We start from the raw sequence: 17,196 nt of genomic DNA, 5'->3' as shown, positions 1-17,196 counted from the left end.
TGAGGAGATTGCACCCCATGGCCTCCAGGGGATGCTCCAGATCTAAATCTGATTCTAAAAGCAAAGGCATGAAGATTCAGATATTCCCTATAGGTAAAAATAAATAAATAAAAACACAGGTGCAGCTTGAAGGCCCAAGACTTGCTAAAAATGAAGCTGCCTCCATCTTAACATGTAGTTATCAGGATTTAGCTTGAAGGAATAGGGTGTAGAAATAAACAGCAAGGGAGGGCCAAAGGAATCAATGGAATATCCCTCCAAAGGAAAGGATCAATCAGAGACAAAACAACAGATTTCTGTGCCAGGCATGAGAATGCTTGGGCAGCCCTAGAGCCACATCAAAGGATCCTGATTTTAACTGACTTAAATCAAAGAGATAATGACAAGGTCCTAGGAAAAACTCTGGGCACCAGGTGTCCTCCAGCTCCATGGGTCATTTAGTGGGTCCCTTGTGCCGAAAGGCCCTGGGCTCTGCAAGGGTCATGCATGAAAGTATAGAGAGGCAGTGATGATAGTGCTAACATAAGGTGCTAACATAGACAGTCATTTCTAGGGAAAGAGGAAAGGAGAAAGAAGAAATAAGGGGTCACTCCCTGGAGTTGTTTAGTTCTCAAAGGAAAGAATACAGATCAATGAGAATGATGAGAGATTGGGCCTAGGGCAGCCTTTCAGAGTCCAGCCCCTCCCCTCCACCCCTTTCATTAATCCCCTCATTTATTCAAGTTGGATTCATCACACACACACACACACACACACACACACACACACACACACACTTCATTTCATTTTGTGCAATTTCAGACTGGCTCACCTTGAAGGCCTCTTCTCCTCTTCTCTCATTCTTCATCTTTACCTTTGTCTTTCTCTCTTGTGATTCATGCCCCCTTCATCCACTGAAGTAGGAGCTATTCAGCTTTTGGTTTCTTACACTTAATTGTGGTGGACAAAAGAACAGCTCTATTTGCCCCTGCCTTTCCTGGGCAAGATTATTTAACCCCTCTGAGACTCAGATTCCTCCAAATGAGGCACATTGGTCATTTAGAGCTAGAAATTGATGATACTGTAATCTATCCAGCCCTAAAACCAACCATGTTTTACCCCAGCCATCTTCTCCCTCACCACCCCTCCCTATTTCCTCTTCCCCTCATACTTTCCAGCTTCTTGATTTGGTCAGAGTAACTCAATTAGCACTCCCAGTGCTTGCCATGTGACTGTGACTTAACAGTACAAAACCCCCTTCACTGGCCACCACTCCTCAACATGTATCTCCCCCATTAGACTGTATATGTCATTAGATCAGGGGTTGCCTTTATATTTCTATCTAGAGTACGTAGCACAGTGCAGCACGAAGCAAATGATAAATAAATGTTTTTCATCCCTCCAATCATCTGTAAAATGTGTACTAACTGCCTATAGTTACTACCTCAAAGAGTTAATGGTGAGCCTCAAATGAGATGTTAAAAATCACTTCACATGAGACACTTTTACTGTTATTTAATTCATCATCTTCCATTTGTTTTAATGTAGTTCAGATAGAAATAGCCTTGGGGTAAGTCACTACCCTGATAGAATTCTGCTATATTTAATGTTCCATGGACATCGTGGAGAGAGAAGGGAAGAGTTACAAGAGCAATTATTGGTAATCTCGTAAAACTATTTGGATGTAAGCTCACCTTATGCAGACTCACTGAGAGCGTTCTCAGGACTACTCTGGTAGCAAATAGAATGATGTAGACAATATGTATTTCCACCTGTCTCCATAGGACTTTGATTGCTTTGAATATGTTTCCATAATTTGTAAGTGCTTTGTTTTTGTTTTTATTTTCCCCACATAGTTTGGGGAATATAAGCATTTGACATGACATGTATTGAAAATATTGTTCTTTAATTTTTTTTAATGGACCAGTGTTATAGAAAGCCAATTAGAGTCACTAGCTCTATCTGTTATTGTGGTCTAGTTCCTGTATAGTTTATTGACTAAGTCTTCGAGAATATTAAAAAAAATTAGCACGGGGATTTAACTGTTACTTTATGAAAGCTAGCCATCCTGGCATATAACTCTAGGACCCAGGTCATGTCATGATAAATATTCAGTAAATATTTTTGTAGCATGAAGTTTCTATTATTTCTTAAAGCACTGTACAAAAGCTGAGATGCCACAGAGCATAGATCTATTCTCTGCCACTTGGGTTAATTTTGGCCTGACGATTAACACCAGTGAAACAAGTACTCCATCTACCAACACCACCTCATCCATATGAGGAACCATCGTTTGTAGCAAATAGAGAAAATTTGAAAGCTCGGGATAAGTTCACTTACCTTGGCAGTATACTTTCCAGGGGTAGACACATAAATGGTGAGGTCGATGCACACAATGTGAGAGCTAGCTGATTGTTTGGGAGACTCCGAAAGGAAAAGGTAGGAAAGAAGAGGTATTGGGCTGCTTTCCACTGAAGGTCTACAGAGTCATTGTGCTGACCTCATTGTTGTGTGCCTGTGAAATCTGGACAGTAAGCCAGCACCATGCCAAGAAACTGAGTCACTTCCATCTGAATTGTCTTAAGAAGATTCTGAAGATCACTTGGCAAGATACAGTACTGGACGCTGAGGTCATTTCTTGAGCTGAATTGCCAAGATTTCAAACTCTACTACAGAGAGGGCAAGTCTGATGGGCTGGGCATGTTGCTTGAATGCCAAAGGTACACCTGCCCGAAAAGACTATTTTACAGAGAACTCACACAAGGTAAGTACTCACATGGAGGTCAGAAGAAGTAATACAAGGACACTCTCAAGGTCTCTCTGAAGAACTTTGGGATCAATTAGGAGACACTGGGACAGGACCACCCAACATGGCATGGCCACATCAAAGGAGATACTGTGCTCTATGAGCAAAGCAGAATTGTAGTAGTTCAAAAGAAACATGACATGTACAAATTTAGAAACATCTCCATTCCAAATGTTCATATTTACTATTTGTGCCCAACTTGTAGTAGAGCCTTCTGAGCTTGTATTTGTCTGATCAACCACAGTCAGACACACGGTACTTTGACCCTGACATAGAGATGTCGTATCTGTTCTGTTCAAACAGAGAAGACAAAAACCAACCATACAAACACTAGTGAAGATGATGATAATGATGATGATAGTGGTGCGGATGTTGATGTGCATTGATTACTAAATCCAGGCTTTGTAACAATAACCCATCTATAATTTTGAATGACGATAATTTGGTCTTAAATGCCATCCTAAACCCCTCTACTCTATAAACAAATAGACCGCTTGTTGGCCTACAGTTGCTTGAGATAGCAACAAGCAACAATAGTAATAATTAAAATACATGGAGCACATTAAAATGTCTCTCAGCTTCAATTTCCCCATCTGTAAAATAGGGATAATAGCAGCATTTGCATTCCAGGATTATTATGAGGATCGAGAGAGATCATTACAAAGTATTTTGTGAACCCTAAAACACCATAGAAATGCTAGCTGTAGTAATAACAATGTCGCTGTTTTTATGACATATGCTACCTCATTTATTCCTCACAACAACCCTGGGAGGTAGGTGCTCTCATTTTATAGACATGGAAGTAGGCTCTGGGCAGTTAAATGACTTGATGTGGGTCATATGGTTTTTAAATGTTCAGAATTAGATTCAAACTCGGGTCTTCCTGAATTCATGTCCGGTACTCTATCTACTTTACCATCTAATTAGGAAGGACTTTTGAATTCTTGAATCTTACCCATTTTATAACTTCTTTTTGGGGGGGGGGGGGATGGGGGAAGAATGCCTTTATTAGAAGAGCAGCTGGATTGGCCACGGTGGGCGGACACTCCATCACGTGCATTTACACCAGCACACACAGCCTCCCACCACCAGTGTGGAGGGGCTCAGAACTTCTGGAATTGCTTCTTGGTGCCGGCTGCCTTGGTGACCTTCAGCACATTGAACCTTACCATCTTGCTGAGGGGCCTGCACTCACCCACGGTCACGATGTCTCCAATCTGGACATCTCGGAAGCAGGGTGACAGGTGCACAGACATGTTCTTGTGGCGCTTCTCAAATCGGTTGTATTTTCGGATGTAATGCAGGTAGTCCCAGTGGATGATGATGGTCCTCTGCATCTTCATCTTGGTCACCACACCAGACAGGATCCTGCCTCTGATGGAGACATTGCCGGTGAAAGGATACTTCTTGTCAATGTAGGTGCCTTTGATGGCCTCCTTGGGGATCTTGAAGCCCAGCCCAATGTTCTTGTAGTACCTGGGCAGCTTCTCTTTGGCTGTGTCCCCGAGCAGCAGCCACTTCTTGTTCTGGAAGATGGTCAGCTGCCTCTGCTAGGCACGCTCTGTCTGGATGTCCACCATGTCACCGCTTCTCTTGTCTCTCGCTCCTCTTCTCACAGACGACGGACGGAAAGACCATTTCATAACTTCTATCTGAAGGTAAAATCATTTATGGAGTGTAGTTATTCTCAGCCTTTACTACTGATCAGCAAAATAGTTTGTTTCAAAAAAAATTCTGTATTATTTCAAACATCTTTATCACATGCTCTGAGAATGTCTGTCCATCCCCTTCTTCTCTCTGGATGAGATAACTACCTTGGGTGATGGACTATGCTTCACATAGCCTATGTGGGTTTTTGCTAGGATCCATTTCAAACTGGTTGAGGTACATTTTCCAATTTTAAAAGTTGTTTGTTTGTTTAAGACTATATTGCCTAAATGGAAAATGATTTAAGCATGCTCTTTCCAATGAAATTTGATTTAAGGATGCCAATAAGTCTCTTGACATTCATAGCCACAGGCTGTCTTCCCCATAGTTTTATGCTAAATGTTTAAAATTTTTTAAAGTATTTTGAAATATTGCCTTCATCCATTGAATCCAACTTGACCTCTGGATTCAAATTTGGAGCAGCCCTTAGTCTCTCTCTTTTCTTTGTATTGTGTATTAAGAATTTTACACTCACACAGTCCAAATTACATCTTTTCATCACCGGAGAAAACATGTGCAAGGTGGAGAGAGTGCTTATTGTGTTTTTCAGTAGCCCCCTATAACTTAACATTATCCAGGCACATACAATGGGTGAAAGATGCTTTGGGTTGTCTCCCTCTTTAACTTGGAAGTGATTTTGTTGTGGCTGTCACAGTGTAACAGTGGTTGTTCAGTCATTTTCAGTCATGTCCAACTCTTTGTCACCCTATTTGGGGTTTTCTCAGCAAAGATAATAAAGAGATTCACCATTTCTTTTTCCAGCTCATTTAAAGGATGAGGAACTGAGGCAAACAGGGTTAAATGACTTGCCAAGAGTCATACAGCTAGGAATTGTCTGAGGCAAAATTTGAACTCAAGAAAATGAGTTGTCCTGATTTCAGAAATGATACTCACTTCTATTTAAGAGGATAGATAATGGGTTTAAAGTTCAACAAAACCATGAAAAGATTCTGTCTTAACACCAAGTCAGTGAAGTCTATAATGTCACAGTATAGTCTAGCAAAAAGTGGTAATCTCCCTTATCTGCCAGTTGTATGACAGGTATGCAGTTTGGGGCAGAGCAACTAGTCACAAGCCATGGTGTTGGGGAAAAGGAAAGGGGCCCTATCATCCAAGCATATGGCTTCCAAATTAGCCCTTGCTTTCTACTCTCTCCAAGTCAAAAACTTGGGATGTAGGAGTAGCTGATTTCTCATCTAATTCCTTTGCTTCTCATGCCTCTGTAAAGTTTTAGATTAATATTAATTTATTTGCTTTATTCTTTGCATTGTTCTGATGCCTTATTTTAACTTTAACTTTCCTTATTTTACTTTGACTTTCAATTTTTGATTCAGAGAACGTAGCATCTCTGACATACTTCTGTTTTTCTATGTGTCATTCTGTATGTTTCTTTTTGGTTGTTTTTAATTAAGTGACATAACTTCTGCTACCTCAGGGGCATAGTGAGCATGATGGAAGAAATAAATAACACTTGTAAGAAAAAGAATAGTCTTAAATTGTCAAGCAGGATAAAGTAAAGGCCAAATCCCTTGGGACACTATGTTAGGCAGCTCTCTCCAAGTAGATATCAAATAACGATGATAATTCTTACTATGTTTTGGATCTGTGATTTCACCCATGAAAGGGATTCTGGTGTGGAAACTCTCTCTAATGAGTTAGATCATAGGCAACTCATGTCTGACTTAATAGCTTCACAGAGATATTATACGTATGGCTTTACTGAGACATTAGGTGATTGGCCCAGGTTCATATCACCTGTATATGTCTGAGATGGGACTTGAATGCAGGTATTCATGACCTTAAGGCCAGATCCTAATCCACTTTGTCAGGCTTTCTCCAGCTCCATTCATGATTAATTAAGTGACATTTTTTGGAAAACAATATGGTCTCCCACTGATGATATTATTTTGAAAACCAAACAATTTGAAGAAACAAAATGACGAGCTACTGGATAAAAAATTAAACATTCTTAAATGAATTACCCATGTGACCTACATGTTAAGGCAACTCTCAGTCCTCAGAGTGATTTATGTTTTTCTTGAATTTAGGCTTTTTATAAATACGTTTCTTCCCAAAGGCCCAGAAAAAAAATAGTACAGAAGCAAAGATATTTGGATTCACTTTATACAAACACCAAAACAATTCAAGCCTTGTTTTTATTTATAGGCCCGTTCTTCTCATAACACAGCCAAAAATGCTTATAAAAATATATATCCTTGTTGCAAGATGATCTGGGGAAATTCCAGGGCCCAGCCAACTTGGAATTACTATGAGGAAAAAGAGAAGAGGAAAACAGATGGATAAAAAAAAACTCGGCCAAGCCAAGGAAGCATTTTCAGCATTGTACATTTGTATTGCTGGAACTCTGGTCATAGTTCTGGGTTAGAAAAGAAGATGAGGCATTTTTGTATATGCAGTATAATCAGGAAGAGGGCTCATATTTCACTTAGCCTCCCCTTCCATGGTTTCACTGTATCATTTATAAACTGAATAGCAGAAGCCTAAACATGTGTCTGACACTTGGGATGGCAGATGTCTAGATATTTCTACATCTAAACCCAAGAATCCATTCTGCAGATTTTCTCTGCATAAAAGAAACTTTCAACTTTTGGCTCCATTACCCTTTACTACAGGAGTACTGTTTAAATTGAAATCGCAGAAGCTGTGTGGCACTCACAATATTTGCAATCTATCACCATCTGCTGCTCTAGCAATCTGCAATTAATTACTAGCAAGATGCTTTCCTGCTGATGTTCTGCTTTTGTTGATTATTGTTTATTAGTGTTATGTATTACCTTGTTTATTCAAGGCCTTTCACAATATGGCTTCTGTTGACTCCTCTGGACTTGCTGTACATTGTTCCATTTCATGGACTCCATGTTCTAATCAACCTGGCCTCCATTCTATTGAGAATGTACATATAAGATACATGCATATATATGCATACATATGTACACACATATGCACATATATGGGTGTTGCTTATGTGTATGTATATGCATGCATGCATGCACACTGTGCCAAACTTGGAGTCAGGAAGACTCTTCTTAGTGAATTAAAACGTAGCCTCAGATACCTATTAGCTGTATGACTCTGGGCAAGTCACTTAGCCCTGTTTGCCTCAGTTTCTTCACCTGGAAAATGAACTGGAGAAGGAAATGACAAATCACTCCAGCATCTTCACCAAGAAAATCCCAAATGAGATCATAAAGAGTCAGATGTGACTGAAAAACGACTAAATATCAATAATGTATTTTTGTGTGCAAGTGTATAAGTGTATGCATATATTTGCTTTAATGTGTATATATACATGCATGTATATATGTGATGCTTATATGTGTATATATGTGTATGTCTTTCTTATGTGTGTATATGCATACATATAAACAATTATATATGGAATATATACAAAGCCATTTCTGAAGATTCTCTGAACTTTGTTTTCCTTTGGACACCTCTGTCTTTACACAGGCTATTGGCCATACTTGGAATGTGCTCATTCCTTACCTCTGGTCTCTTAGAATCCCCAGATCCCTTGAAACTGTGATGGGTACCCATTTGGATACTTTCTCACTCTCTAGGCTAGTGGACTCCGACCTTCTCTCATGTTGATGAGTCTGGGGTCTTAGAAATGGATCACCACCACAAAGTTATGCTCAAATTCTCTCAGGATTGTAGAGGTAATCCTACGTACCACTTTATCTCTTGAGCCCCCACCAATGCATTTCCTTTTACAAAAACCAAACACACACAATGATGACACATAAAGTTCTTAAACATGGCCATTTATTTAGCAACAAGACAAAATAAATATTGATAACGTCAGAGGAACTCATTAAAATAAACTCAATAATAAGAAATACATTAAAATATACACATAAACCTATACTATATGCTCCCACTAACACACTCAGTTTCTAGGTGGGGAGGATGGGTATGCATGGAAACCTGACAAGGAATCACATGGTAAAAGAAAACACATATGCTTAGGGTAACACAACTCTGGACCTTAAACTTTGATGCCGTTGGTCAGAAAAATCAGTACCATACAAAGCCGCTTCTTGGAAGCTGCTTATCTGCTGGTTCTTACTGCTCTTTAGCTGTGAAAATCTTTTGTTCTTGAACTAACATACATCACTGGTAAAGAGAGGGTTAAAAAAGGTGTAAAACTTAAAAGTTTTACCTTGCTGAATTGGCTAAATCCCATTAAGCCAGAAAACTACAAAGCTTATCGTACTGGCAATTTCTAGCCAGATCTTTACTGATCATGATGTTGACCATCTCAGCCAGCTCTTTACTCACTTTGATTCTGCATTGCCCAATCTAAACAGAGCTCACATCAAATAGTTCGAGTTGACTCTCTAAGCAAGGCAAATGACCCCAGCCAGGTTTCCATTCACCAGGATTCTGCATGGCCCAATTAAATCTCAGAATCTTTTCTTATACAACAAAGCAGCTACATAACTTTCCCTTTTTGCTCTTCCCTCTCAGAGAAGAGGGCTGGAAGCAGCAAAGATAAACAGTCACTTCTGAGAGGATTTGCTTTTTCTTAAGTCCCTTCTATTAAACTGAAGGACAACAGCCGTAACTTCAGTTTTTATTCAGCCAACCAGGAATTAGCAATCAAATTCTTCCCATCAGCTGATTGCTCCAGCTGCTAGTTTCTTCAAACAGGTCCAACAGATCCATGTTTTTTATGCCCTTCTGGGTCTTTCCCCTCTTATACCAGGTTCTTCAAACTTTTCAGAGCACTAGCCTCAGCTACTGCTTCACAAAAATGAAAAAAAAATATTACTTATCAAAGACCAAGGAATAATTAAATCAAGACTGTTTACTTCATAGGGAATATTTAGTGAATTGTTATCTCATAGAGGTACCATGAGGATATGATTCAAGCCAGGGAGGAGAAAAACCTCTATGCTAATATAAATAAAAGAGGACAATATCAAACAATAACAGATTAATGTTGCAAACATAAAGAACAGACTTGGCCCCAAAGAAGAGATATAAGAAGGCAACTTCAGATGATCTTTAAGGAAAAACTAAAAAGAGAGAAAATATTTAAAAAAACACAGGTCTGAGAAGGGGCCTAATAATGACACAAATGGGCAGAAGTAGAAAGTAGAAATAGAGTAATATGTAAATTATAGATTACTTTTTTATCAGATTCCTTCTTTCTCCACCTCCTTCTTCTTTGTAAAAAAAAGCTGGGCCTAATGAAAAGAGGAAAATTTAATAGTTATGATGGAGGCAGAGACACAATCACCAATCTTAACAGGGAGTATGAAAATGATGAAGCCATCCATAAAGGAGAGGAAGGTAGCAAAATGAATTACAAAGCAGAACCAAGTAATATGTTTGTGGCCTACAAGAAACACACTTTAAAAACAACAATTTACACAGAGTTAAGTTGAGGGGCTGGAGTAGAATTTATCAGGCTTAAGATGATTTCAAGAAGCAAGAAGTGTAACAATGACCTCAGACAAAGAAGTAATTAAAACAGACATGCATAGAGAAACAAGGAATCTACCTTGTACTTAAAGTCACTATAAATAATGCAATAATATTAATAACAATAGATGTATACCAAATGACATAGCATCTGAAAACTAGGAAGGAATGAGTTTATTGAACTATAGTCAGAAATAGAGGGGAAAATTATAATAATTGGGAACCTCGATTTCATTTTTCAGATCCAGACCATAGATAAATAAGTTAAAGACCTGAATAGGATTTTAAGACAGTTATATATGATAGCACTATATTACTAGATGATTACTACTGAATGGAAATTTAAAGAAGTGTACATATCTCTTGGGTCTCTATGGCAACTTTAAAAAATTGAGCATACGCTAGGGCAGTGGCAGCAAATGCAAATAAAAACAGGGGCCACTAAATAATACATGAGGATCCCTGGCAGCCATATATTGACTTAGAAAACCACACGTTTATACATTTCTTTTTTTGTTAATACATCAGCACATTCAAATTAGATAGAAACTACATTTTAATCTGTTTCAGGACACATGTGAGAATGTTGTGGGCAGCACATAGCCTAAAAGCTGGAATTTCTGCTAGGAGATAAAAAAGCTTCATAAACAAATATAGATGAAGCTGGATTCTGAACTTATTCTCCCAAGCCATGTAAAATAGATGGATGCATTCATAGACAGTCTACTGGGAAGTGGTGGCCCCACATGTAGTATGGGGGGGGAGGGAGATATCTTATCTTGGATCTGGAAAGCCCCATTCCATATCTCTAAAGGAAAACTATAATTTTCCCATTTGTGGAGACTAGGAAGAGGGACTTGGCTGCACTACTAGCACTACTAGCAGCTTAGCAGGAAAGGGGCAGGCAGAATCCAGGAAAACTGTAGCCAATTGTCCTCCTGTAGTTTTGTGTCTCCAAAAGAGTTATTGGGCTAGAGTTATGTCTATTTCCCATGCCTCAGATATTGATAGTCTAGAAGGGTCTAATGCTCTCATAATAATACTGGTTAGCATTTATATACTCTTTAAGGTTAGCAAAGGATATGTTATCTCCTTTATTCCTCACAATAATCTTCACAACAATCCTGTGAGGGAGATACCATTATTATTCTTACTTTACAGATGAGAAAAATGGATATGAGGGATTAAGTGACTTGCCCAGGGTCATACAACTAATGTCAGGCAGGATTCGAACTCAAGGCTTTATGACTCTAAGGCCAGTACTCTATCCACTCTGCCAACCAGGTGTCCTCTAACTTTTAGTGGTTCAGAATAAAACTTACTTTCCTGGCTAATCCAAAGGGTAGGATAACAGCTTGTCTGTTCTCATCAATTTAGTTCCTTCCCACCAAATGTTTGGTGTACACACACACATCTTGGATAGTGAACAAATCCATGTACGCAAACAAACAGAAATTAGGAAAGTTATACAAATTAGAGTAGATGAGCTCTTTGGGAGTAAGTTAAATCTCAGTTCAACTGAGGAGAGAATGATCTCACCAGGAAATCTGTTCTTGGCTATCTCTAGGGATACAGGCTCTGAAAATCAAGCGACATAATGAGGCAGGGGAGATTTCTCCACATGTCTGTGGCTCTAGGAGGATCTCAAATTCATCACTCAAAAGTCTATACCTTGCTCCTCTTGCCTGTCTTACTAGAACTTTCATTCTTTTTTCTCTTTCTCTAAGATATCTCAATATTTATGCAGCATTGTGGGCCCAGAAGTCTCTCAGCTGGTCAGGAGCCATGTTTCTTTGACAACATGGTTGTCCTTTAGGCAACCACTGCAAGCCTGGTTGGGAGTACGGTTACACAGAAAAGTAGAAATATAAAGTATATCTGGTTTTGAACATATTGCAATAAAAATTACATTCAATAAAAGGCCGAAGAAGAAAGGATTCACACTTAAATGGAAACTAAATCATTTAATCTTAAAGAGTTGGTGAGCTAAAGCATGACTCTTAGAAAAATAGATAATATCATTAAAGAAAATGAAAGAATATGGCAAACCCTTTTGAAGAAGTCAAAGCTATCCTTAAAGGAAAATTTATGTTTTTAAACATTTTCAAAAACGAAAGAAACAAATCAATGAACAATGAATCAGAAAGAAAAATTAAAAGTTGTTAAAGCAACAAATCTTTTAAAAGGCAATCACGAAAAAGTTCTGAAAATCAAAAGGAAATAAAATTTCAAATAAAACCATTTAATTGATCACTAAAATTAGAAGTTGGCAAAAACCTAATAACTACATAAATTGCTAAATGGTTTAATAGAAATGGAGAGGAATCAAATTGCCGTTGTAAAATATAAAAAGCATTATTCACAACAAAGAGAAAATAAATGGAACTATTAGAAACCATTTTGCCCAATTATATACCAATAAAATGAATTATTTAAATTAAATGGATGTTTTCAAAAAATACAAAATATCCAGATTAACAGAAAAAGAAATGAAGAAAAGGAAATTGAACAAGTAATAAAGGAATTCTAAAGTGAAATGAAAAATAACTAACAAAAAGCAGAACCAGATGCATTTGCTCATGAATTTTGTTAAACATCCAAAGAAGAAATAATTTTGCTATTAAATAAATCATTCGAAAAACTAGGGAAATACCGAATCCTACCAGATTTCCTTTTAGGAGACAAATAGGACTCTGATACCTACATCAGAGCAATAAAGCAAAGAAAGAGTACTATAAACTAACATGTCTAATGAATATTAGCACAAAAATATTCAATGAAATCATTAGCAAAAAATTTGTTGTTTGTCCCTTTTCAAAGATCAGTGACATCACAGGTAATGTCTTAACTTACACATGAATTAAGTGAGGCAGAGTTGCACAAAGTCATCAGCCTCACTCCCTCAGAATAATCAAAGTACAGTGGTAAGACAGAAGTCAGGACAATTGGTGATGGCCCAGGATACAGTCGATGACTTTGGTATCTTTGATGTTTGACCAAGCTCTACGCACTCCACAGCATCTGCTTTACTGATCTTCGTGACCAGTGGAACAAATTGTTCTCATCCATCTATTCCACCTGGTGGGGGCAGGGAGGAGTCTTCACATGCTTGGAGTGGACATCTCCTGAACTCAAAGATGGTTTTGAGGTCTGCTACTTTCAATCTGGTTTAGCCTGGTTGTCAAAGTGGTTTTACTGGGGTGTGGCCACTGCCGATGCTACAGCATCTTGCAGCCACAGGTGAGAGTTGGGTGACTGATTGGACACCACAGGTAAATGAGCAGCCCTGAAAAGGACTTGACAAGCCCTCACACCTGAGGTGCTACTCTTCCTTTAATGCCCCATACGCCAGCAAAGAGGTACAACATATTTTAAAAGATCATATGCAAAACCAAATTGTGTTTATGCCAGGGATGGGGGGCTGGTTCAATATTGGGAAAATTTTAAACATCATAGAACACATTAATTTAAGATATAAGAAATCATGTAATAATATCAACCACCAAGATATGCTTTTGACAAAATCCAATGCTGATTTTGTTTAAAAATAAATTTAAAAGCATAGGAGGAAATAAGCCTTTCCTTCACATGGCAAATAGTTTGTCTTTTAAACCAAGAGTTTGAATTCTACATCATAGAGAAATGCTGGAGGCCTTTCCACTAAAGAAAGCAATAATAGTCATTATCACCACCATTATTCAATACAGTTCTAGAAATGCTGGCTGTAGAAACAATGCAAGAAAAGAAACTGAGGAAACAAAATTAATCCCTCTGCAGAATAACCCTAGAAAAATCAACTAAATGACTGACTTAAATAATAACTTCAGTAAAATAATAAGATGAAATGAATCCACCAAAATCATTGGCCTTTCTTTATACTGTCAACAAGGCAGCTAGGGAGCAGAGTGAAAAGAGGGCCTGGCCTAGAGGCAGACAGACTCATCTTCCTGAGTTCAACTCTGGCCTCAGACACTTACTAGCTGTGTGACCCTGGGCAAGTAACTTCACCCTGTTTGCCTCAGTTTCCTCATCTGTAAAATGAACTGGAGAAGGAAATGGCGAACCACTCCGGTATCGCTGTCAAGAAACTCCAGATGGGATCACAGAGTCAGACACAACTGAAACAACTGAACAATATTGTCAACAAATCCCAGCAGAAAAAGATAAAGAAAATGCATTGAAAAAAAAATTATGGCAGGTATAAAATATCTGAGAATCCAGCTACAAAATATTATGGGAATTATATGAATCCAATTACAAAATGTTCTTTATGGCAATAAAGATAGGCTTCAATAATTGGAGTGGTTGGGCCGTACCAATGTAATATTGACAACACTGCCACTTGAACTGATTTACAGCTTCAATCTCATACCAATAAAACTATTAAAAGGTCACTTTATAGAACTATAAAAATGATGATAAGTGAATTTGAAGGAATCAAGGTCAAGAATCTCAAAAGGAACAAGGAAGGAAAATGATTAAGGAAAGGGATCTTCTAGTAAGAGATCTTGATATAAACTACAATGCATTAATCATTGAAATTATTTGGTAATAATTAAACATAGTAAAGTTGATCAAGGGAACAGATCAGGTGCAAAGATATCATGAAGGCAAGAAGAATTCTTGACTAAACAAGGGAGGGAGATCACAGGAGATGAAATGGACAATTTTGATTACACAGAAATTAAAAGTTTTTACACAAAAGAAATTTGGTTGGAATTAAAAGGAAAATAATTATAAAATTATATATATATATATATATATATATATATATATATATATATGTATAATACATTATACAATATATAATATATATATATAGTAAAATAATCTTCCCAGCAATTTTCTCTGGAAAAAGTCTGATACCTATGATACCTAGGAGATTGATACAAATATATAACAAGAGCTGTATCTAAATAGATCAAGGCAACTAGGTGGTGCAGTGCATAGAGTGATGACCCTGGCATCGAGAAGACCAGTGTTCAAATCTGTCCTGAGATATTTACTAGCGGTGTGAGTGACCATGGACAAATCACTTAACTTCTCCTTCACTTTCCTCATCTATAAAGTAAGGATAATACAAATCCCTATCTTCCAGGTTTGTTGTAAGAATAAAATGAGATCATATTTGTAAAGCATTTTGCACAACTTAAAGTGCTATATAAATAATAATAATATAGTGATATAGTGGTGAATATGTACCAATAGAATCAAATATGTCTGTAAAATATAATTAACAAAATATAGTAAGATAAGTTATTATTTTTATTATAAATGGTCAAAGGATATGAAAAGGTGATTCTCAAGGAAAGAAACCCAAGTTACCAATAATAAGAAATGCCTCGTATCACTAATAGTATGAGAAGTGCAAATTAAAATAATTCTGAGGTTCTACTTTATAGCCATCAGATTGTCAAAATGATATTTTAAAAAAGGAAAATGGCAGTTGTTGAAAGAGTTGGGGGAGTCTAGGCACATCAATGCACTAGTGGTTGATAGAACAAAACAATTTAACTGTTGTTGAATGCAGTTTGGCACCATAACCCAACATATCCTTTGACCCAGCAATATCACTACTAGTCTTGTCACAAAGAGAGATCAAAGAAAGAGGGGGATATCTATATGTAGCACCACTTTGTTGTAGCAAAGCACTAGAAATAAAGCAGGTGTGTCCATCAATTGAGGAAAGACTGGTCAAATTTTGGCATATGAATATAATAGAATATTATGTCATAACAAAATAATAGAAAAATAAAAACACATGCAAAGAAACCTGGGAATTGTGGAATGAAATGAGCAGAAGCAGGAGGACAATCTATATGATGATTACAATATTGTAAAGGAGGAAAATTGGGAAAGAATGACAAACTGTGAGCAATACAAGGACCAGAACTTCGATGATGAAGCAATCCTTCCCACTTCTTGGCAGAGAGGGAATAGACTAGGAGTAGAGAAAACTCATGGATTTGTTGTGTTTGAAGGAGGGATTTTGGGCAGAGAGAGGTAAGAAACATGGGGGATGGGTTTGTGATAACAATACTAAAAAAAGAAGAAAACACTGTAGATGAATAATTTTAAAAACAAATCAAAAAAGCAAAAGGAATTTCAGAAGTCACAATTGGGAACTATTGGAACTCTCATGTCAAATTTGAATTTATCCCCTCCCTCCAAAAACATGCCGGATATCCATGACTTCACATGAAGTCTTCTTTTTCTATTTTTGGTATATGGAAATGTTTTCCAGTGTTGAAGTTTGTCAGATACATACTAATAAAAAGAAATTAAAACAAAGTACTCTGTGGAGCAAACTTGTTTGCTATGAAACGTTCTCACAATCACCAGTCCCTCTCCCTGTTTACAGATTTGGCCAATAAAAATATTCAATATCTTGAAAAATCTTTTAAATGGCTCCTCAGAGGCCTCACAGGACACACCCATCCAAAAGATCCCTGTTGCTCCAAGCTCTGCCCAGCCCCTGACTCTCTAAATATGATAATGAGAAGCTATGAAATCCTTACCAGTAATGAGGAAATGACAGAGCAGCCCATCTAGCTCTACAGCTGGAGACAATTTTCAGTGGCAGAGAAAAGCCATGGCCAGGGCTTTGATACACAGTGAACACTCTAATTAGATCAGATCCATGGTCAGGGGAATTAGAAAATGTCTGCAAAAGCGCCTAGCTTCCCACATTCTTTCATCACGAGATCTCAGTTCTTCCTTCTAGCATCATGAAATTCACGATCAGAGATGGAAGACTGGAAGGAATCTCAGAGAAAATCATGTCCAATTCCCTCGTTCTATAGATGCAAAAATGGTGGCTCAAAGAGGGTAGTGACTGCCCACAGTTGTGTAATAAGTAGCGAAGCCTTGAATTAAGTTAAAGGGTATCCTGTTGCCTCCCCAAAGGGCTTGTTATGGGAATACATTATATTCACACTTATCGCTGACTTGAGGTAATAAAACACCTTCCAGGTTGGAGAAGGAGCCTTAGAACCAATTTTCCTAGCTTGGAAAAAATACCATAGTGCCCTCCTAACTCATCATGGCACACTATAATATAAAGAAAGATGATCCAATTCAATTCAACCAACATTTATTAATACCTACTATGTACCAAGTCATGTGGTAAGAATGAGGAACAACCTCTAGATTGGCAAATGCTCCATTAATATTCAAGTTGATTCAACAAATGTTTTTTTTTAATTAACACTAATTTATAATCTCTCTCTCATACCTCCCCCGTCTCTGTTGTC

At 37.7% G+C, this 17,196-nt stretch overlaps 1 pseudogene; it reads right to left on the bottom strand.

Annotated features, from left to right (window-relative positions):
- Positions 1-3,888: 3,888 nt before the first annotated feature.
- LOC118854474 lies at positions 3,889-4,365 on the bottom strand (annotated as a pseudogene).
- Positions 4,366-17,196: the final 12,831 nt, after the last annotated feature.

This window comes from Trichosurus vulpecula, chromosome 6 (genome assembly GCF_011100635.1).
Source record: "Trichosurus vulpecula isolate mTriVul1 chromosome 6, mTriVul1.pri, whole genome shotgun sequence".
NCBI lineage: Eukaryota > Metazoa > Chordata > Mammalia > Diprotodontia > Phalangeridae > Trichosurus > Trichosurus vulpecula.
Note: the sequence above shows the minus strand (reverse complement) of the source record. Positions and strands in the feature narration are given on the sequence as shown.